The sequence below is a fragment of the Bombina bombina genome, chromosome 3 (genome assembly GCF_027579735.1).
Source record: "Bombina bombina isolate aBomBom1 chromosome 3, aBomBom1.pri, whole genome shotgun sequence".
In the NCBI taxonomy this organism is placed as follows: Eukaryota; Metazoa; Chordata; class Amphibia; order Anura; family Bombinatoridae; genus Bombina; species Bombina bombina.
Genome location: NC_069501.1, coordinates 57699000 through 57723590, shown reverse-complemented (window position 1 = coordinate 57723590; position 24591 = coordinate 57699000).

Here is a 24591-nt window from a genome sequence, read left to right as displayed (position 1 = left end):
AGCGGCGTGGAGGCTCCTCTTTATCCGATCTCCGGCTTACACTGAAAATTGAATGCAAGGTACCGCATTCAATTTGGGGTAACTTTCATTCCTATTGGCTGAAATTTTTAAATCAGCCAATAGGATTAGAGCTAATGAAATCCTATTGGCTGTTCAAATAAATAAATAGGGGGTACCTTGCATTCAATCTTCAGTGTGCGACGGACGATCGCATGAAGAGGATACTCAACGCCGCTGAGGACTGCCTCCACTGAAGACCACTGCTGAGGACCGCCGCTTAGAACCGCTGCTGAGGACCGCTTCTCCGGATCCACGCATCGGGGAAGACCGCTCCATACCTAAGCTCTGAGCCGCATTATTTTGCGATGTGGGGGTTTGCGGTATAGGTGTTTTTTAATACTTCGGGAGGTTAGGTTTTTTTTGTTATACTTCGTGTGGTTACGTGTTTTTTTATTTTTTTCTTGCTGGTGGTTACGTGTTTCTCGTTATTTCATTTTTTTTAAGGCTTCAGGTTTGCCTACGCTGCATCCAGGTGGATTCCGAAAATGGCAGGGTGGTGAAAGAATCCACCTGTCGTGGATTCTTTCACCACCCTGACATTTTCGGAATCCACCAAGATGCAGCGTAAGCTGTATCCAGGTGGATTATTTTGGCTGCACGCGCAGCCAACATTCTTTTGGCTTCCTTGCACAACCAAAATTCCTTTTAGGATGCGTGCGTAACTGGCGGCACAGACGGATGCATTACAAACATGATTATAGTATAGATATGTATACCTTTATATCTATTCCTTTATATATATATATATATATATATATATATATATATATATATATATATATATATATATATATATATATATATATATATATATATATGTGAAAAGCATAACAATGTAAAATACGCTATAGGTCTAAGGCAGTGTCGGGTTAGCACACATGAATAATTAGTAATCTTAAAGTGTGCTCTTGAAATATTAAAAAAAAGTATTAAAGGAATACTAAACCCAAATTTTTTTCTTTCATGATTCAGACAGACCATGTAATTTTAAGCAACTTTCTAATTTACTCCTATTATTAATTGTTCTTCGTTCTCTTGCTATCTTTATTTAAAAAGCAGGAATGTAAAGCTTGGGAGCCGGCCCATTTTTGGTTCAGAACCTGGGTTACGCTTGCTTATCGATGGGTAAATGTAGCCACCAATAAGCAAGTGCTTTTTAAATAAAGATAACAAGAGAACGACGATGAATTGATAATAGGAGTAAATCAGAAAGTTGCTTAAAATTGCTGCTCTATATGAACCATGAAAGAAAAAATGTGGGTTTAGTATCCATTTAATAATAATAATAATCTTTTTTTTTTTGTACATATACCGGTATTTACTGAAAAATATATATTTTATGGAAGACTCACGGCCTGCCCTTGATTCACGTTTGTGAAAGCATAAATTCATTCCAGCGAGCGGAGCGGACTTTTCCATTACAAAACCATTATGCAAATATTTTATAATTACAAACACTTCCTTAAAAAGTTTTGCAAGTGTGTTTTGAAAGTGTTGTTGCTTTAAATAACAATTTTCCAGTGTGCTATTAATTAGTGTTTGAAGTGCAAGATATAGGAATCATCACACAATTATACAATATGGGCTTTGTTTATCAAGCTGTGAGTGCAGCTTTGGAGCTCATTCGGTGCAGGCTCGCACACACTATAGTTAAATCTCTCCAGCTAGTCCGACTGGGATGATTGACAGTCCCTGCTCTCATTGCGATTGGGGATTATTGACAGCCCCTACTCTCATGCGATTGGCTGCACTAGAGCAGGGGTTAGCATTGCATAAGCAACCACTCTTGCAACTGTAAAGAGTTCACAGGCAGACAGATACCTTATTTGGGATCCTGACTGCCTACAGATTTATAAATGGAGTCCTGTATACCAATGGCAGTAACGCCAATTAATTAAACTAGCTGAATTGGTGCTCAGTGCATTTCAAATGTAATTTTACCTTCAATACAAGAGCATTTATTAATCTAGTCCATATTTCTTGCTAGTTATTTTCTTTTAGTAACAACATTTTAGAATAAAAAATGAAGGGGCAAAGCTTACTTGAAACACTGCAAAACTGTGTGTGTTGACTGCTTATGTGTGAGGTGATGATTCAGATAGAGCATATCATTTCATTTTAAACAACCTTTTAATTTACTTCTATTATCAATTTTTCTTTTTTTCTCTTTGTACCTTTTGTTGAAAAGCAGGGACGTAAGCTCAGACACTATATGGCAGCAGTTTTGCAAGAATGCTATCCATATGCAAGAGCACTAGATGGCAGCAGTTTTGCAAGAATACTATCCATATGCAAGAGCACTAGATGGCAGCAGTTTTGCAAGAATGCTATCCATATGCAAGAGCACTAGATGGCAGCAGTTTGGCAAGAATACTATCCATATGCAAGAGCACTAGATAGCAGCAGTTTTGCAAGAATACTATCCATATGCAAGAGCACTAGATGGCAGCAGTTTTGCAAGAATACTATCCATATGCAAGAGCACTAGATGGCAGCAGTTTTGCAAGAATGCTATCCATATGCAAGAGCACTAGATGGCAGCAGTTTTGCAAGAATACTATCCATATGCAAGAGCACTAGATGGCAGCAGTTTTGCAAGAATACTATCCATATGCAAGAGCACTAGATGGCAGCAGTTTTGCAAGAATGCTATCCATATGCAAGAGCACTAGATGGCAGCAGTTTTGCAAGAATGCTATCCATATGCAAGAGCACTAGATGGCAGCAGTTTTGCAAGAATGCTATCCATATGCAAGAGCACTAGATAGCAGCAGTTTTGTAAGAATACTATCCATATGCAAGAGCACTAGATGGCAGCAGTTTTGCAAGAATACTATCCATATGCAAGAGCACTAGATGGCAGCAGTTTTGCAAGAATGCTATCCATATGCAAGAGCACTAGATGGCAGCAGTTTTGCAAGAATACTATCCATATGCAAGAGCACTAGATGGCAGCAGTTTTGGAAGAATACTATCCATATGCAAGAGCACTAGATGGCAGCAGTTTTGCAAGAATGCTATCCATATGCAAGAGCACTAGATGGCAGCAGTTTTGCAAGAATGCTATCCATATGCAAGAGCACTGATGGCAGCAGTTTTGCAAGAATGCTATCCATATGCAAGAGCACTAGATGGCAGCAGTTTTGCAAGAATGCTATCCATATGCAAGAGCACTAGATGGCAGCAGTTTTGCAAGAATGCTATCCATATGCAAGAGCACTAGATGGCAGCAGTTTTGCAAGAATGCTATCCATATGCAAGAGCACTAGATGGCAGCAGTTTTGCAAGAATGCTATCCATATGCAAGAGCACTAGATGGCAGCAGTTTTGCAAGAATGCTATCCATATGCAAGAGCACTAGATGGCAGCAGTTTTGCAAGACTGCTATCCATATGCAAGAGCACTAGATGGCAGCAGTTTTGCAAGAATGCTATCCATATGCAAGAGCACTAGATGGCAGCAGTTTTGCAAGAATGCTATCCATATGCAAGAGCACTAGATTGCAGCAGTTTTGCAAGAATGCTATCCATATGCAAGAGCACTAGATGGCAGCAGTTTTGCAAGAATGCTATCCATATGCAAGAGCACTAGATGGCAGCAGTTTTGCAAGAATGCTATCCATATGCAAGAGCACTAGATGGCAGCAGTTTTGCAAGAATGCTATCCATATGCAAGAGCACTAGATGGCAGCAGTTTTGCAAGAATGCTATCCATATGCAAGAGCACTAGATGGCAGCAGTTTTGCAAGAATGCTATCCATATGCAAGAGCACTAGATGGCAGCAGTTTTGCAAGAATGCTATCCATATGCAAGAGCACTAGATGGCAGCAGTTTTGCAAGACTGCTATCCATATGCAAGAACACTAGATGGCAGCAGTTTTGCAAGAATGCTATCCATATGCAAGAGCACTAGATGGCAGCAGTTTTGCAAGAATGTTATCCATATGCAAGAGCACTAGATTGCAGCAGTTTTGCAAGAATGCTATCCATATGCAAGAGCACTAGATGGCAGCAGTTTTGCAAGAATGCTATCCATATGCAAGAGCACTAGATGGCAGCAGTTTTGCAAGAATACTATCCATATGCAAGAGCACTAGATGGCAGCACTATTTTCTGTCATGTTGTATTCCAGACACCTCACTTAGGCATCTCTTCAACAAAGATTACCAGTCAAATGTTATAATAAAGTATATATAATAAATTAGAACTTTTTTTAAATAAAATGCACTGTCTGTATCACATAAGAAAATGTTTTGGTTTCATATCCCTTTAAAACTTTTTTAAAAACGTGTTGATGTACTTTCATACCATTGTCCCTTTAAATATATAAAAAAAAATGTTTGATACAATGGTCTCTTTAAACTTACTTTAAAAAATATCTGAAAGGTAAATTGCTGTGGTGCATAGACTCTGCAGAAATACTTTGATGGTTATTTATCAACAAAAGCCAAAAAGTGCTGTGACATACTCAACTTTCTGTATTATTTTATGGAGGCCATTCATCAAAGTTTCAATACTTTCATTTGATAGATGGACTTCTTTTATAAAATAAAAGCCAAACCATTATAGGAATGTAAAAAAAAAAGTCATCTTTTTTCTACCATGTATAAAGTCAACATATGCAAAAAAAAATGCCATATATACAGTTTAAAATATCTACCTTAGCAAAAATAAAACAAATACATAAATAAAACAAACAAAAAAGTACCCCATTCCTCACCTCCCTGTATCTTGAGTATACTTGTTAACCATAAAGAGATATTATAAGCACGGCTTACCCTTTATTATCAAATTTACAGGGTTCAATGAATTCCCACATAAAATTTATACAAACCAAAATCAGAGATTTGTATAGAACAAATATGGGGATATTTCATTAAATAGTGTTAGCTGCTATTTTTGAATGTGTCACTCATAAGCAATAATGACTATAATATTTAAGCTGAATGCAGAATATGATGGTTAATTGCAAATGTGATACTAATTTCTGAATAATTAGAGGGACATTGAACCCAAATTTTTTCTTTCATGATTCAGATAGAGCATGCAATTTTAAGCAAGATTCTAATTTACTTCTATTATCAATTTTATTCATTCTCTTGCTATTTTTATTTGAAAAAGAAGGCATCTCAGCTAAGGAGCCAGCAAATGTTTGGTTCAGTACCATGGACAGCACTTGTTTATTGGTGCTGTCCAATCAGCAAGGACAACCCAGGTTGTTCACCAAAAATGGGCCGACATCTAAACTTACAATCTTGCTTTTCAAATAAACATACCAAGAGAATGAAGAAAATTTGATAATAGGAGTAAATTAGAAAGTTGCTTAAAATTGCATGCTCTATCTTAATCACAAAAGATTTTTTTGGGTTCAGTGTCCTTTTAAAGATAGAGGAGCACCATAGAATAAAACTTCACTTTTATTCAGAACACATTAAAAATAAGTTCCAAACAAACATCCATGGTGAATTACATCATGTCATCAGCCCGAACTGCTGGCGTGTTTCAGCTTACACCATAATCATTGAGCCACCTTGGAGTAAGAAGAGAAGATGGGAGGAACGATAAAGTAAATTGACACATTGCAGAGTCAAGTCAGATAAGGCGTTGTGAGATCCGAAGGAGGAGAGAGACACAGTGGATGCCACGGATACAAGCTGAGGTGCTGTTTGCTGAGATGGTTAAAGGTCATAGAGGTTTCCCACCGGAGGAGCAATTTAGCACAGAAGCAAAGCTGAGTATTCCTTTAGGACCAGACTCCATTGCAATGGAATGGTGAGCCTAACGAGTATACTACTTGAATAGTTTGGTCTACATAGCTACACATATGATGTGATATGAATAGGCTATTGATTCTATCTAATCAAGGATGGCGAGTTATCCATAATTCTCACTATTTTCTGAATAACACTAATTATTATCCCTTTAAAATTTAAATTACTTAAATATCTTTTTTTTAACAACCAAAAATGTATAATTTAAAAACATGTTGTAAAATAAAAGCATGAGAATAAAGCAACCTAAGTTACAACATGGCAGCTCCCATTGTTTTATAGACACTAAGGGCTCCATGTATGAAGCAGCGAGAGTTGCTCCGGAGCCCATGCGGGGCAGGTTGACATATGCGAGCCTGCTTCCTACAATGTAAGGAGAGAAATCACAGAGAGCTCGCTCGCTCTCGGAGATTTACAGTCCCTTCACTATTGGAGAATTGGTCGTGCGAATGAAAGGGCAGGCATTACACACTCTGATGAGTGTGTAAAGATACATATAGGCCAACGGATCAACAGAGAAGTTGAGAAGCTGTCCGCCGGCCTTTAAATACATGGAGCCCTAAAGCTTTACACTTCCGAACATCTACATCTTATTCTCTGATAATCTTTTCTTTAATAACATCATTCTATCTAGCATTTATTTAGTGTTTAATGCCCCTTAATGTCCACAGTTATACTGTATTAATACACTTTATACCTCTGTGATTACCTTGTATCTAAGCCTCTGCAGACTGCCCCCTTATAGCAGTTCTTTTGACAGACTTGCATTTTAGCCAATCAGTGCCGACTCCTAGGTAAGTCTACGGAAGTGAGCACAATGTTATCTATATGGCACACATGAACTAACGCCCTTTATTTGTGATTTTTTTTTTTAAATGCATTCAGACAAGAGGCAGACTTCAAGGGCTAAGAAATTTGTTTTTGAGCCTACCTAGGTTTAGCTTCAACAAAGAATACCAAAAAGAACAAAAGATTTATGATAAAAGGAAATTGGAAAGTTGTTTAAAATGACATGCCCTATCTGAATCATAAAAGTTTATTTTTTGACTAGACTGTCCCTTTAATGCCCATTTAGCTCTTCTTTTAAGGCCTCATATAAGTAAGAATCACCATCAAAACTGTTACTCTTGCCTTCTTTTGGATATGCATTTGCTTTTCTTTAAAGTTAGTAATCTTTACTAGAGCAGGATAGTCAATATTTTGTGTCAGACCTATGCAGATAGTTACAGATGGCTATTTGTAGAAGTAGTAAATATATACATTTATCTCTGTTATATGTGTTTTTAAAACTCTCAAATTGAAACTGTAGCTATTTTTTAAATGTCATCAAGGGAATAATTGTAAATAATGGTCAGGTTAGTTACTAGTGATTTTCAGGGATCGATCTTAGACAGTTGCTTAAATTGCAGTAGTTTGGAAGATATAACAGCTGATAAGTTGCTTCCCTAAAGGATGACTCCAAGGACAGGGTGAGACAGTTCAAGCTCTCATAACTACAAATCCAATTTAGAAGCTTATAATGTGTTAGATCTGTTTGGATTCAGTGGAAGTGTCAATCCTGCATATTTCCACTGGAGACATACTGGCCAGATTTGCTTCACAGAACCTCGAAAGCAGAAGACGTGTTATCTGTATGACGAATGCAAGGTACCATATGACAGATTGAAGCACATCCCTGTGGTGTTGGGTCTTATAGATAAATTGGTATATTAGTGCTATTGTCTGTTAAAAAAAGAGAAAAAAAATATTATTTATTTCCTAGAGTTAATTGATCACATAAAATCTGCAGATAAACTTTTCACATGCTTCCAGTGTCATGACAATATGTCTGAACAGTAGCTATAAGCAATTTGAAATAGACATAATCAAGGCAAGCTAATGAATAAGGGCTAGATCACAAGTGGAGCTCTAATTTATGGCACGCCCGTAAACGGGCAAATTCACCCGTTTACTGGTGAGCAATAAATAACCATCCTTTACAAGCTCAGGGTAGCAATTAGCTCAATACAACCCAATCAAGTACGATTGGGTTGATTGACATCTCCATGCTCGCGGCCCATTGGCCGCGAGTCTGCAGGGGGCAGCATTGCACCAGCAGCTCCTGTGAGCTGCTTTTGCAATGCTGAATACAGAGAGCGTATCGCTGTCCGCATTCAGCGATGTCTGTCGGACCTGATCCGCACTGTCGGATCAGGTCTGACAGACATATGATAATTCGGCCTCTATATCTTTGTCATGATGACAAATACCTTTTTTCCTCCCTGCAGAGTTCATTCATAAGGTTTGCTGTCTGTCTTTCACAAGCATGATAGAGGTGCAGCATATATCATGTACATATGGGATATTGTCTGTACTATGTTTACTACCCTTTAATGCATTATGATTAATTACCTGTGCTTTCCCTCCTTTTTTCTGCTTATGTGTGAACAGCAATGCACATTCATACCAACTATGTATGAACATGGTTGTGTAATTTAGTAAGGGACCATTTGTTCTTGAAAGGAAAATCCATGCATACAAAACATAATATTGTAAAACACTACTCAGATATGAAGTTGCAGTTTCAAATGTGCTTCTGATGTTTCCTTGACAAAATGGCCTATAAGTCTGTCAAAGATATCCTACTTGCAACAAATACTACATTAACAATGCAGAGATTATGAGAATGTGGAAGAATCTTCAATCATTATATATAAATATACTGTATATATACAAAAGCTCCGCAGGTATCTGCACTAACACTGTAAAGAGTCAGCAAAAAGGGTGCTAGATCATTTAGGTAACAGTTCTGACATAGTCTGGGGAAAGGGAACATCACCAATATGGAATGAAGATTATATATTTAACAAATCTAGTGAGCGTAGTCCTTTTGTCACATATATATTTACTTTTTTCAGAGGAACATTAAATAACCTAATACTTTTTTTTTTTAGTAACAAAAGTGTTTTACTCTGTAGGGTAGATAGACTTAGTGAATGGATAAGCATTGTATTGTGACTAAGACCTGCATTTTAATATAACAACATAAGCTGATTTTGTGCCGACAGTTTCTTGGTTTTATAGAGAATTATTATTTATTTATTCTGATGATATGCTAATGCCCAGTTCATGTCTTGTGTAGTTTGCCATGTTAAATGTTCAGTAATCTGCCTGCGTACAGTTTAACAGGATTCTAAAGACCAGAACATGTACAAATTCTGAGACTTGATAAACTTTTGGATCTATGTGCCATGCTAATTGGTGGCTAATACATAATTGTATTTGATTATACTACAATTAGATTTCTTTTCATTTTTATTATTGTTATTTTCCAATATAAACAATGTAATTTTGTTCTTTACTCCACAGTATGTTTGCCTGGGCTAGCTGTATTTAGGGCAATGTTATTGAAGTTGCCCATGCTGAGTCCTTGGTAGGGATGGGCGAATGTTTCGCAACATTTGAAAAAGAAACAAATTTTAACACATTTGTTCGTTCGAATCGAATTTCGAATGTTTACATAACATTCTAACATTCAATTTTTGAATGTTCGGTTTCGAATTTTACGATTACATTCGAAAATATTATTTTAGAAAAATTTGAATTTATATTTGTAATAGTATTTCTAATGATTTCTTTAAATGTAATATTCGAATTATGCAATATTATATATAGAAACATTCAAAATGATATATTTGTATCTATTATGTATCAGGATTCTAAAGACCAGAACATGTACAAATTCTGAGACTTGATAAACTTTTGGATCTATGTGCCATGCTAATTGGTGGCTAATACATAATTGTATTTGATTATACTACAATTAGATTTCTTTTCATTTTTATTATTGTTATTTTCCAATATAAACAATGTAATTTTGTTCTTTACTCCACAGTATGTTTGCCTGGGCTAGCTGTATTTAGGGCAATGTTATTGAAGTTGCCCATGCTGAGTCCTTGGTAGGGATGGGCGAATGTTTCGCAACATTCGAAAAAGAAACAAATTTTAACACATTTGTTCGTTCGAATCGAATTTCGAATGTTTACATAACATTCTAACATTCAATTTTTGAATGTTCGGTTTCGAATTTTACGATTACATTCGAAAATATTATTTTAGAAAAATTTGAATTTATATTTGTAATAGTATTTCTAATGATTTCTTTAAATGTAATATTCGAATTATGCAATATTATATATAGAAACATTCAAAATGATATATTTGTATCTATTATGTATCAGTTTACTAGATTCCCTCCCTACCACATGAACTATTGAACTTCTGAATAGTATTTGTTAAATAGAATGTTAAATTCGACATTTTGAATGTGGACATTCAATATAATTATAAACATTCGAATTTGAAAGTGACATTCGAAAACTGTAAATAGCATTCGATTATAGAATTTTTAAGAATATTCGTTCTCATCAACATTCGGATTTATAATTCGAATTTCGGTAATAACATTCGTTCTCACATTTGAAATTCGGAAATTTACACATTCGCCCATCCCTAGTCCTTGGGTGTAGGTTCGCTCATTTGAATTGGCAACTGTAAGTTAAGTAGCAATGATTGTAAAACTGCTTCTTTGAAAACTCTCTGCCACTTCTGAGGTAACTGATCAGATGGAGTAATTGACAATAACTGCCCTCATGTGATTGGGTGTGCAAGAGAAGGGGGCATTATTGCACTAAATAGTTCTTGTGTAATTTTAACCTCCACTAGCAGATGCTGGGTCACTGGTATTGAATACAGACAGGTTCCCTGCCTGGGAAACATGCATAGCACACCGTCTGAAACATGGCCCTTAATCTAATTGCCTATTTTCGTATGGGAAATTTAAGGCTATAAAACTGCTCCCTTAAATTTTGGTATAATGACAGGTTTTGCAAGTAGGTTTACAGACTGTATCTAATCTCTCTATATGTAGAAGCAGGTTAGATGAAGTAAGTTGTAATATACAGTATCTCTCCTATGTGTGGGGAATTGCAGGCTAAAATATCTCTCTCCGATATATAGAGAAAGAATTGCAGGCTATAAAGCCACTTTCTTGCAGATATAGTGAATTAAAAATGATTATACTGTTCTTGAACGTAGAAATACAGGTGAAGTCCATTAGTTGGACTACAAATAAGATACAGGCTATAGCTTCCCTCTGTGTTAAGGTGTAACATCTATCAACCTTACCTATAGGTGTGGAATTAAATGCTAGAAAACATTGATTTGTATGTGAACTCTATCGGTTATTTACCTATGAGAATGTTAGAAGGATTATTATAATCATTGTTATTATCATTTATTTGTAGAGCACCAACAGATTCTTCAGCGCTATAAACATAGGCATAATATGCAAAGGTAACATTTATAAGAAGCACGTGTGTAGTAGATGACTCTGCCAAGAGTTGCACTGTTGTAGATCACCATACAGGAAAGTGATTTACAGGATAGCTGGGCTCGTAGGCTTCATAGGCTTACATGCTAAGGAGGTTCAGGGGATGACAAAAGAGGTGAGGAACTGAGGTAAGAAAAGGTTAGTGTACATTGTATGCATCCCTGAGTAGTCTTTGAGGAGCATTTGAAACTATGAAAGCTAGAGGAGATTTTTATGGAACAAGGCAGAAAGTTCCACAAGATTGGGACCATTCTGTAGAAGTCCTGTACATGGGAGTGTGAGGAGGTAACAAGAGAGGAGGAGAGAAGGTGGTCGTAAACAGAGTGAAGGGGATGGGAGGAAGAGTATCTGGAAACAAGGTTAGAGATACAGGAGGAGCAGTGCTATTGAGGTTCTTCAATGTTAGAGTCAAGACTTTGGGGCCGATTTATTAAGCTAAAGATGCGGCTTATTCAGCGTGAGCCTTCAGACTCGACAGAAACAGAAGTTAAGAAACTGGAGTTAAGAAACAGGAGTTAAGACACAAGAGTTAAGAAACAGGAGTTAAGACACAAAAGTTAAGAAACAAGAGTTAAGACACAAGAGTTAAGAAACAGAAGTTAAAGGGACATTAAACCCAAATTTTTTCTTTCATGATTCAGATAGAGAATACCATTTTAAACAACTTTCTAATTTACTTCTATTATCTAATTTTCTTCATTCTCTTGATATTCTTTCCTGAAAAGCATATCTAGATAGGCTAAGTAGCGTCTGATTGGTGGCTGCACATAGATGCCTCATGTGATTGGCTCACCAATGTGCATTGCTATTTCTTTAACAAATGATATCTAAAGATTGCACCAAATCAGATAATAGAAGTTAATTGGAATGTTGTTTAAAATTGTATGCTCTATCTGAATCGTGAAATAATTTTTTTGGGTTTAATGGCCCTTTAAGAAACAGGAGTTAAGAAACAGGAGTTAAGAAACAAGAGTTAAGAAACAAGAGTTAAGACACAAGAGTTAAGACACAAGAGTTAAGACACAAGAGTTAAGACACAAGAGTTAAGAAACAGGAGTTAAGAAACAGGAGTTAAGAAACAAGAGTTAAGAAACAAGAGTTAAGACACAAGAGTTAAGACACAAGAGTTAAGACACAAGAGTTAAGACACAAGAGTTAAGAAACAGGAGTTAAGAAACAAGAGTTAAGAAACAAGAGTTAAGAAACAAGAGTTAAGAAACAGGAGTTAAGAAACAGGAGTTAAGAAACAAGAGTTAAGAAACAAGAGTTAAGAAACAGGAGTTAAGAAACAGGAGTTAAGAAACAGGAGTTAAGAAACAGGAGTTAAGAAACAAGAGTTAAGAAACAAGAGTTAAGAAACAAGAGTTAAGAAACAAGAGTTAAGAAACAGGAGTTAAGAAACAAGAGTTAAGAAACAAGAGTTAAGAAACAGGAGTTAAGAAACAGGAGTTAAGAAACAGGAGTTAAGAAACAGGAGTTAAGAAACAAGAGTTAAGAAACAAGAGTTAAGAAACAAGAGTTAAGAAACAGGAGTTAAGAAACAGGAGTTAAGAAACAGGAGTTAAGAAACAGGAGTTAAGAAACAGGAGTTAAGACTGCTGCTCCTTAACTCATCCCCCACCTCTAAGGTGGCAAACTGCAATCATCCCGATCAGATACGATCGGGATGATTGACACCCCCTGCTAGTGATGTGCTGGGGGTTGCATTGCACAAGCATTTCCCCAGAAATGCTTGTGCAATATTAAATGCAGACAGCATATGCACATTACAGCAGATTGTTTATTGTTCTCTGTGTCCCTTTAACAGTAGTCTACTATGTTAAATACTAAAATGAACACTTTGTAATAAAAAAAACACTTTTCATTAATTTAATCAGTAGTTATATGTAAGAGAAATAGGTTTTTGATGAATTAAAAGATAAAAGCTGCTTCAACTAAAAAGAAAATGAAATAAATAAACTTTGCATTTTACCTTTTTTATTTACTTTGTCTGCTTTTTCCTTTTTACTATGAAGGAGGTTGAAGCACATCTATCAGGAACCAAATATTGCCCTGCAACATACTACACAGTGATTTACTTGACATGTGCCAGAGCTCATTTGTGCAAAGAAAGGGAGTATGGGACAGATGCGCTCCAAAAAATGAAGCCTACCTTGCAAATTTTGTGTAGACAATTTTGACATTATTGTACTAAGTTGTAAAGTAATAGTACTATGTTATAAAGTGATCAATATTACTGTTACATTTATAATGTTTCTAAGTGTTCCCAATACAAAACTAGATAAAACAGAGTGACAAAAAGTAATTTGTGCAAAATGTAACAACAATTTATTAAAATGCTAAAAATAGCTAAAAAAATGCTAATGTAGCACACTAAAGTTGCTAAAAGATGCCGGCATCTATAATAATCAATATATTCAATACTAAGCGTGCCTCAGCAATGATATGTCATCAATTTTAAGTAGCAATCTTACATAAATAGAGCTATTTATATCTTAAGTAATGATTAGCAAAAAAATAAAATAAAATAAAATAAAGCCAATATTATATGCTAAGCTTAAAATGTTCCCAAATGGTTTGTGACTTATTCGTTGGTGTATAGTGTCTTGCACCAATAGCAGAAAAAGATTATTCGGCTGTGCACAGCTTTGTAACTCACAGTTCTCCGCTATACAAGCATGTATTGACAGTCCGTTGGGAGCTCCGGTATGGATGGTGACGTCGGACCTCTTCCGGTCCAATCAGCAAGCGTTGCGAATCTCGCCCACTTCAAGAAATCCTATGTTAAAAAACACAGAGCGAATACACGATTTTCAGCTTGAATTCGAAAGGTGTTTGTTCTGTTTGAAACCTTTAAGGCAACAGCTTAGTGAGGATCAGTTGCAGTCTTTTGGTGTAGTATCTTTGATCCGGATTGCTTGATTAGCATAAAGCCTAAACCAGGTAGGCAATGATAGTAGCTTAACACTTGGAGCAGGAATTATATATATAGTGTATGTCTACAAGATTTGACACAAAACAATGTACCTGCAAGGTGTTTTAAATACAGATAAAGATAAAGTTAACAGGCTGGGTAACACAGGAATTATTCATATGCCCAAAAAATTGATAGCTGTGACTACCGAAACGCGTAAAATTAGTTTTACTGTCTGTACTTTATATTTTATATATTTGTAACAATCAGGTTCATCCCCAAACTTTGTCATATCAATTTTTTGGGCATATGAATAATTCCTGTGTTACCCAGCCTGTTAACTTTATCTTTATCTGTATTTAAAACACCTTGCAGGTACATTGTTTTGTGTCAAATCTTGTAGACATAAACTATATGTATAATTCCTGCTCCAAGTGTTAAGCTACTATCATTGCATACCTGGTTTAGGCTTTATGCTAATCAAGCAATCCGGATCAAAGATACTACACCAAAAGACTGCAACTGATCCTCACTAAGCTGTTGCCTTAAAGGGCCATTAAACCCAAAGATTTTCTTTCACGATTCAGATAGAGAATACAATTTTAAACAACATTCCAATTTACTTCTATTATCTAATTTTCTGCAATCTTTAGCTATCCTTTGTTAAAGAAATAGCAATGCACATTGGTGAGCCAATCACACGAGTCATCTATTTGCAGCTACCAATCAGAAGCTACTGAGCCTATCTAGATATGCTTTCCAGGAAAGAATATCAAGAGAATGAAGCAAATGAGATAATTGAAGTAAATTAGAAAGTTGTTTAAAATGGTATTCTCTATCTAAATCATGAAAGAAAAAAATTGGGTTTAATGTCCCTTTAAAGGTTTCAAACAGAACAAACACCTTTCAAATTCAAGCTGAAAATCGTGGATTCGCTCTGTTTTTTAACACAGGATTTCTTGAAGCGGGCGAGATTCGCAACGCTTGCTGATTGGACCGGAAGAGGTCCAATGTCACCATCCATACCGGAGCTCCCAACGGACTGTCAATACACGCTTGTATAGCGGAGAACTGTGAGTTACAAAGCTGTGCACAGTTGAAGAATCTTTTTCTGCTATTGGTGCAAGACACTATACAGCAACGAATAAGTCAGAAACCATTTGGGAACATTTTAAGCTTAACATATAAGTATTGGCTTTGTTTTATTGTTTTCTTTTTGCTAATCGTTACTTAAGATATAAATAGCGCTATTTATGTAAGATTGCTACTTAAAATTGATGACATATCATTGCTGAGGCACGCTTAGTATTGAATATATTGATTATTATAGATGCCGGCATCTTTTAGCAACTTTAGTGTGCTAAATTAGCATTTTTTTAGCTATTTTTAGCATTTTAATAAATTGTTGTTACATTTTGCACAAATTACTTTTTGTCACTCTGTTTTATCTAGTTTTGTATTGGGAACACTTAGAAACATTATAAATGTAACAGTAATATTGATCACTTTATAACATAGTACTATTACTTTACAACTTAGTACAATAACGTCAAAATTGTCTACACAAAATTTGCAAGGTAGGCTTCATTTTTTGGAGCGCTTCTGTCCCACACTCCCGTTCTTTGCACACTTTTTTTGGATAATTTCTTAGGAATCAATGATCCCCTATAGGAACAGATAGCAATATACCTTACAGCTAGCACTCACACCACTCCCCTTCTTTTTCCAGAGCTCATTTGTACCTTTCCCTCATCAAAAAAAGATAAAATAAGCTTCCCTTAACGGGTATTCAAGGTGTATGCCCCCTGGGCTGCAAACCAATGCAATCTTTGCTATCAAAATGACTGTTTTAAATCATTAAAAAAAAAAAAAAATTGCGGCCAGATATTTTGTAATACATTGCTTTGTTGATGTGTGTGTGGGTGTGTGTTTATGTGTATGTCTGTACGCATGTGTATGTGTGTGTTTTTGTGTGTATGTGTGTGTTTTTGTGTGTATGTATGTATGTGTTTGTGTATATATATATATATATATATATATATATATATATATATATATATAAAATATATATATATTAATATATATTATATATATATATATATATATATGTGGGTGTGTGTGTGTGTGTGTGTGTGTCTGCATATGTATGTGTGTGTGAATATGTGTGTGTATGTATGTGAATGTGTCTACATGTGTGTGTGTGTATGCATGAATGTGTGTGTATGTATTAATATCTATATATGTGTGTATATATGTGTGCATATGTATGTGTGTGTGTGAATATGTGTGTGTATGTATGTGAATGTGTCTATATGTGTGTGTGTGTGTGTGTGTGTATGCATGAATGTGTGTGTATGTATGAATATCTATATATGTGTGTATGTATGTTTGCATATGTATGTGTACATGAATATGTGTGTGTGAGCATCTATTTATGTGTGTATGTGTTTGATCATATATATGTTTGCATGAATATGTGTGTGTGTGAGTATCTATAAATGGGTATATGTGTGTGTGTGCATACTGTATGTTTGTGTGCATGAATATGTGCGTGTGTGTTTATATGTATGTGTGCATATGTCTGTGTGTGTGTTTGAGTATCTATATATGTGTGTTTGTGTGTGTGCATATGTTTTTGTGCATGAATGTTTGTGTGTGTATGAATGTTTGTGTATATATATGTGTGTATCTCTGTGTGTGTGAGTATCCACTGTACATATACTGTATGTGTGTTTGTGTGTGTGCATATGTTTGTGTGCATGTGTGTGTGGGTATATGTGCGTATGTCTGTGTGTGTGTGAGAGTATCTATATATGTGTGTGTGTGTGCCTATGTTTCTGTGCATAAATGTGTGTGTTTTTGTGTGTATATGTATGTCTGTGTATGTCTGTGTGTGTGAGAGTATCTATATATGTGTGTATGTGTTTGAGCATATATTTGTGCATATATGTGTGTTTGTTTGCATATGTATGTGTAAGTTAATATGTGTGTGTATGTATGTGAATGTGTCTATATGTGTGTGTTTATATGTGTGTATGCATGAATGTGTGTGTATGTATGAGTATCTATATATGTGTGTATGTATGTGTACATGAATATGTGTGTGTGTGTGTGTGTGTGTGTGTGTGTGAGTATGTGTGTGTGAGTATCTATTTATGTGTGTATGTGTTTGAGCATATGTATGTATGCATGAAGTGTGTGAGAGAGTATCTATAAATGAGTATATGTGTGTGTGCATACTGTATGTTTGTGTGCATGAACATTTGTGTGTGTTTGTGTGTGTATATGTGTGTGTGTGCATATGTCTGTGTGCATGAATGTGTGTGTATATGTATGTGTGCGTATGTCTGTGTGTGTCAGGGAGTATCTATATACTGAATGTGTGTATGTGTGTGCATATGTTTGTGTGCATAAATGTGTGTTTGTGTGTTTATATGTATGTGTGCATATGTTTCTGTGTGTGTGAGAGAGTATCTATATATGTGTGTGTGTATGTGCATATGTTTGTGTGCATGAATGTGTGTGTGTTTGTGTGTATATATGTATGTGTGTGAGTATCTATATATGTGTGTTTGTGCATACATTTTATGTGCATGTATGTGTCTGTGTGTTTGTGTGTGTATATGTATGTGTGCATATGTCTGTGTGTGAGAGTATCTATATATGTGTGTATGTGTGTGTGCATATATTTGTGTGCATGAATGTGTGTGTTTATATGTATGTGTGCATATGTCTGTGTGTGTGTGTGTGTGTGTGTGAGTATCTATATATGTGTGTTTGTGTGTATGCATATGTTTGTGTGCATGAATGTGTGTGTGTGTATGTGTATCTATATATGTGTTTTTGTGTGTGTGCACATGAATGTGTGTGTATATCTGTGTGTGTGAGTATTTATATATGTATGTTTGTGTGTGTGCATATGTTTGTGTGCATGTGTGTGTGTGTTTGTGTGTATATGTATGTGTGCGTATGTGTTTGTGGGTGAGAGTATCTATATATGTGTGTATGTGTGTGTGTGTGCATATGTTTGTGTGCATGAATGTGTGTGTTTGTATGTGTATATGTATGTGTGCGTATGTCTGTGTGTGTGAGAGCATATCTATATATGTGTGTATGTGTGTGTGCATATATTTGTGTGCATGAATGTGTGTGTTTTTGTGTGTGTATATGTATGTGTGTGTATGTCTGTGTGTGTGTGAGTATCTATATATGTGTGTATGTGTTTGAGCATATGTTTGTGTGCATATGTCTCTGTGTGTGTGAGTATCTATATATGTGTGTGTGTATAGGTCTGTGTGCATGAATGTGTGTGTGTGCATGTCTGTGTGAGTATCTGTATATGTGTGTGTGTATGTATGTTTGTGTGTGTGTATGTGTAAATATATGTTTGTGTATGTATATGTATGTGTGCATGTGTGAGTATCTATATAGGTGTTTATTTGTGTGTGTGCATGAAAGTGTATAAAAATAACTGTATTGTTCTTTGTATGATATTAATTCTTGAGTGGTCCAGACAAATCAGTTATTAAATATGCTCTATAGATTTTTACAGGGGAAAAAATATCCCCTATTAATATGTAGTTACTATTTTATAGAAGCTTTGCACCAGTGAAATAGTGAAGCAATCTGGCAAGCAGTCATGTTATTCTACTAGTAATGAAAGAGAAATAGAATCCTGAATTCCTTAATGCAACAGATTGTCTGTGGGTAATTTCTTGGCTCTTGGATATCAATTATGATTGCTGGAAAATATATAAGTAGAAATAATATCTATTTCTATTAAACTAAAATATCTCCTTGAAATTTGGTGCCAATAAATATTAAAGGGGCGTGAAAGTCAAAATGAAATTTTCATAATTCAGATAGAGCACACGTTAACCCCCCACCCCCACCATTTGACTTCTTTTTCTTGGCATCCTTTTGTTGAACAGCATACCAAGTTAGGCTCACGAGCATGCATGTGTTATAAAAGGACTGTAAATTAAAAATTAAACTTTAATAAATCAGAAACAGCAAGCAGTTTGAAACAAGTCTTTAATTTACTTCTGTTACCTAATTTGCTTCATTCTCTAGGTATCCTTTGATTAAAAGTACAAATGTTTGGTTTCATGTCCCTTTTAAGCATTTAAAGGCAGCCGTGTTTGCAATAGTGTTTATTGCATTGTACGATGATATAACACTGCAGGAATGAGGAGGGACGTCTACATAACACTTGCAGGGATATTTTCATTACTATGTGTTATCATTTTTAATCAGTGAGGAATGCATAGCACGGCAATGTGTAATTTGCATTTTACAATTATACAACCATTTAATACATATGGGCATATTTACATATTTACTCTGGCTTACTCTGCTACTTTGTAGAAGATAGCTCTGTAATAAAGCCCCCCGTGGCATCACCTCCACAATCACACAATACCGAAATCTAGGGTCCATGAGAGACAGATCCCTATCTGGAAAGACTGCAACCTGGCCCTCAGTCAGCATCCTCTGGAGATCTCTTTAATAAGTATCCATGACAAAGAATAGCTCCTTAAGTATATAGTCAATATTCACCTCCAGAGAAGAGATAATAGGCACTGTCAATTCACTGCTTTACCTAGTTAACAGGGGGGAGAAAGTGTAATGGTAATTGCCTCGTCCCACTGACAACGTGGCAGCCTCAAACCCTCCAGAACATTGGGATTACTAACAAACCTCCTTCTTGACTGCAAAACATTTGAAATGTATAGCCTTTAAAAGCACATGGAACCCAAAAAAATTCTGTCATGATTTAGATAGGTACAAAAACTGGAGAGGAACCGCTGTGTTTAAAAGCAAATAAACTTTATTTTAACATAGGTTAAAAGCGGAAAGCATCCCAATCAAAAGGGCGGACTAGGATTGCTAACATGTTTCGGCCATGGTGGCCATAGTCATAGCATGTAAGTCTGGTTACAAACGTGTACTATAAAACAAAAGTGAAAGCACCTGATTGTATAAAATTAATCAAATCAAAAACACGCCCATAAAGATTGAACAGGTACAATTAACCCTATGCCCTCAAACCAACACCTAAAAGGCTATCTTAAAATTTAAGCACATAAGCAGAAAGCTTCAATCTGGTATAAATGTAAGGATTTCCTAGACATCCAGAATTCTACTGAAAGGGACAGTAAATTCATAATAAGACATTCATGATTTAGATAGAACATACAATTTTAAACAACTTTATAATTTACTTCTATTATATAATTTGTTTCATTCTCTTGGTATCATTTGTGTGAGCCAATCACAATTGCTATATATATGCAGCCACCAATCAGCAGCTAGCACCTAGGTTCTTTGCTGCGCCTGAGCTTACCTAGATAAACCTTTCAGCAATGGATAGCAAGAGAAGGAAGAAAATTAAATAATAGAAGTAAATTGGAAAATTGTTTAAAATTGTATGCTCTGTCTAAATCATGAATGTCTTATATGACTTTCAGTAGAATTCTGGATGTCTAGGAAATCCTTACATTTATACCAGATTGAAGCTTTCTGCTCTGTAACCACCAATTTTAACGACCATTCATGGTCACCACCCTGAAGTATCTCATCTTTCTAAAGTTTCTGATCATTTTAAATTTTGTCCTTGTTACGAAGTTTCAGCTTACTCTAGGTATGCAACCTTTTATTTATACCCTTTTAATTATTAACTAAAACATTATATTAATACATGTATTTTGACAGCAATATATTAAAAGGTGTAAGCACCAATCAGGGACTGAAGGTGCAAATTAAAATAAAAACATAAATAGTTAATAACTTGACAGATGTGTTATAAGCAATAATAAAAAAGAGATAATGAGAATGAGAACTAAAGATTGGGAAAACAAGGTCTGTAGGAATATTTAGTCTTAGTTTTACAAAGGAAAAGGCGGTGAAGAATCTGCAAAGGAGAGACATTTATTAAAATACAGAATGAAGTTTGGCTAATTGTGTGAGTGGGAGGCTGACCAGCAGAATAATGTAAACGTTGAGGAGGCGCATATTTAGGGAATTAACTAGGATATTGGCAATGTCAGGGGATGAAGAAGTGTGTTTTTAGCAATATTGATTTGTGGGAGTTACAGGGTTTGAAGAGGGTCTGAATATGTGGGGTGAATTAGATGGAAGTGTTAAGTATACGCACAGCAGGGCTGGTAGATTCAATTGTGTTAAGAACTCAAAGTAAAAACTGAAAAAGAGACATTACAGACTATTAGTTATGTACACAATGGGACAATTATATCAGTACAAGTATTACTATGATCATTACCTTATTTATTTCACATACATAGATTACATAGATCATCAGCTAAAAAAACAAAACAAAAACATTGGATATGTTTTAAAAGGCATTAAAAAACAGACTAGCGTTATAATAGTATTTACTTTAACACTAGATAATTGTTAAAGGGACAGTAAACATTGGGTAAAATGTTACGTAAGTTTACACTAAATGCAGAATTATGTAGCATAAGGATATCCTTATGTTTTCCCCCCTAAATACATTTTGGCACCCAAAATAATATTCACCTTTTTAGGTGTGCAAACAAAATAAAAAATGATACTATAGTATCAAGTATAGGTGAGGCAAGGGACAATATGAGTATTGGAATTAATATGGTTGATGAGGTGATAAAGTTTAAGAAAAGTTTCCTCAGCCTAACATGCAAAAAAGTATGAACGGAGGGTGCTCTGGGGGGGGGGGGGGTCTTGAGATGTGGTCTGAATTTCTTACCTTAACTGCAGTTGTGTAGTAATTTGTCTCACTGTAGTGTCTTGCTATATCAAAGCTAATGCGGTTGTCTCTTTTTGTTGTTGTTAAACTTTTGTGAAGTTTTTTTCCTTTAGACTGTTCTAAAGGCTGTTTGTGACGCATCATTGACATTGGAAGTGGTTTTATGCTGTAAAACTTAACGATAATGAAATGATAGCAAATTTATCGCCAGAAACAGCAGTTATGAAGCAGTGGTCACAAAGACCGCTGCTCCATAACCTGTCCGCCTGCTCTGAGCGGACAGACATCACCGGAAATCAACCCGATCGAGTACGATCGGGTTAATTGACACCCCCTGCTGGTGGCCTATTGGCCGCAAGTCTGCAGGGGGCAACAAGAGCTGCTGGTGCAATGCTGAATACGGCAAGCATATTGCTCGCCGTATTCAGCGAGGTCTGGCGGACCTGATCCGCACTGTCGGATCAGGTCCGCCAGACCTTGATAAATAGGGGCCAATGGCTGCTCTGAAAAGGATCGGGTACAAATCACTTTGAAACTTGCCAGTTTTCAGTTGCTATGCGGCAATTTTTTACAGTGAGATATTAGTTTTACGCCAGATTCTTAGTGAATCTAGGCTAATAAATGTTATCTAGAAAATGCAAAATACATAAATGCATATATGTAGTTTCAGAAGATATTGATACAAATATGTTATTAAGAAGAGTAAAACTGATGCCAATGGCTGTGTAATTTCATGAACCCTTCTCATTAAACAGTATAAAGGTTTGTGCTCATGTTTTCATATACAGACTCATATAAATAAAAACGTTATATTCGATGAGTGAGTTCCTTATCAGTGCCAGCTTGTCTTGACAGAGTGTATTTTTCTGTTGGCAAGCTTTTTATATTTATAGTCACTATTAGCTATGCTGAATACATGGAGAACAAATATCATTGGCACAATGATATATGTCTTGTTGACTTCAGTGGCTTATTCACATAGGGCCAGATTTCAAATGGAGCGCTAACAGTTAAGCGTGAGCGATAAGGGGTTTATCGTAGGTGTTTTGTGCTCGTCAGGTTTACCTCTGGCATTACAAGTTGAAAGTAAACGTGATTGCTTGAATGCAAACGTGATTTATGCTAGAACGGTTACTGTGTCCTTAACTGTTTTGCGAATCAAAAAACGCACAAAATACATCAAAAATACATTACAAAGTACAGTTACATTCATAGTAATACCATCCAATAAAAATCTTTAAAAAAAAATTGCACAAAAAGACATAAGGGCTCAAAGAAATGAGGTGTCAGGTGTTAGAATAAATACATACGTACACATATATAGACATATACAGAAGTGCATTGGAGCCCTTTGCAGTTAAAGGACCAGTAAATACAGCAGATTTGCATAATCAACAAATGCAAGATAACAAGACAATACAATAGCATTTACTCTGAATTTCAAATGAGTAGTAGATTCTTTTTTAACACATTTCAAAGTTATGTATATTTCCACTCCCCCTGTACCATGTGATAGCAATCAGCCAATCACAAATGCTTATACGTATAGTCTGAGTTCTTGCACATGCTCAGTAGGAGCTGGTGACTCAAAAAAAGTGTAAATATTAAAGACTGTGCACATTATTTTTAATGGGAGTAAATTGGAAAGTTGTTTAAAATTACATGCTGTATCTGAATCATGAACATTTAATAAAACCTGAGTGCCCCTTTAAGTAGATGAAAACATGCAAAAGTACATGTATGCAATATTCCTATTTAATAAATTGTTATACTGTGTACAGGTATAGATATATATATTGTACCAAAATACAATCAGATATATGTAGAAATATTTATTTATGAATAAATAGAACATATTCTTCTATTAGAAGAACATACATTGGAATGTGAAATATTCATATTTTCATGTCGGGTTAGCACACTTGAGAATATGTGATTAGGTTTTTGCGCAAGTTGGGTATTTTTCAGATTTTTTGCTCCATTGACTTCTATGTGGTAATAAGTGAATATTCACGCGATATTGCAAGTTTGGCTTTCTGTGCTCGTTGGGTTAGTGCGCAAGTGAAAACAGTTTACTTTATACTCATAGGGGTCAATTTATCAAGCTCCGTACTAAAGAACGCTGCTCCATAACCTGTCAGCCTGCTCTGAGGCGGCGGACAGAAAACAACCCGATCTAATACGATCGGGTTGATTGACACCCCCTGATTGACACATTCATTACTGATAGAATGTGCCTATCATTCAGTGAACAGTAAGGGCTAAATTTATCAAGCTGCGCATGCTGCTTTGAAGGCCCTTCGCAAATATGCAGCTGATAGCTCTTAGCTGGTGGATTAAAATCATCACGGATACATTCACCCAGGGTGATTGACAGTCCCTACTTGCATGCCAATCAGCATTGATTGGCTAAATTGCAAGTATACATTGCAAATGTAATTTTAAGCAATTTTCCCAATTTACTTTTATCATCAATTTTGCTTTGTTCTCTTGGTACTCTTAGTTGAAAGCTAAACCTAGGTAGGCTCATATGTTAATTTCTTAGCCCTTGAAGACCGCCTCTTATCTGAAAGCATTTAAAACAAAATCATTCCCATGGAGTTACCTAGGAGTCAGCACCGATTGGCTAAAATGCAAGTCTGTCAAAAGAACTGAAATAAGAGGGCAGTCTGCAGAGGCTTAGATACAAGGTAATCACAGAGGTAAAAAGTATATTAATATAACAGTG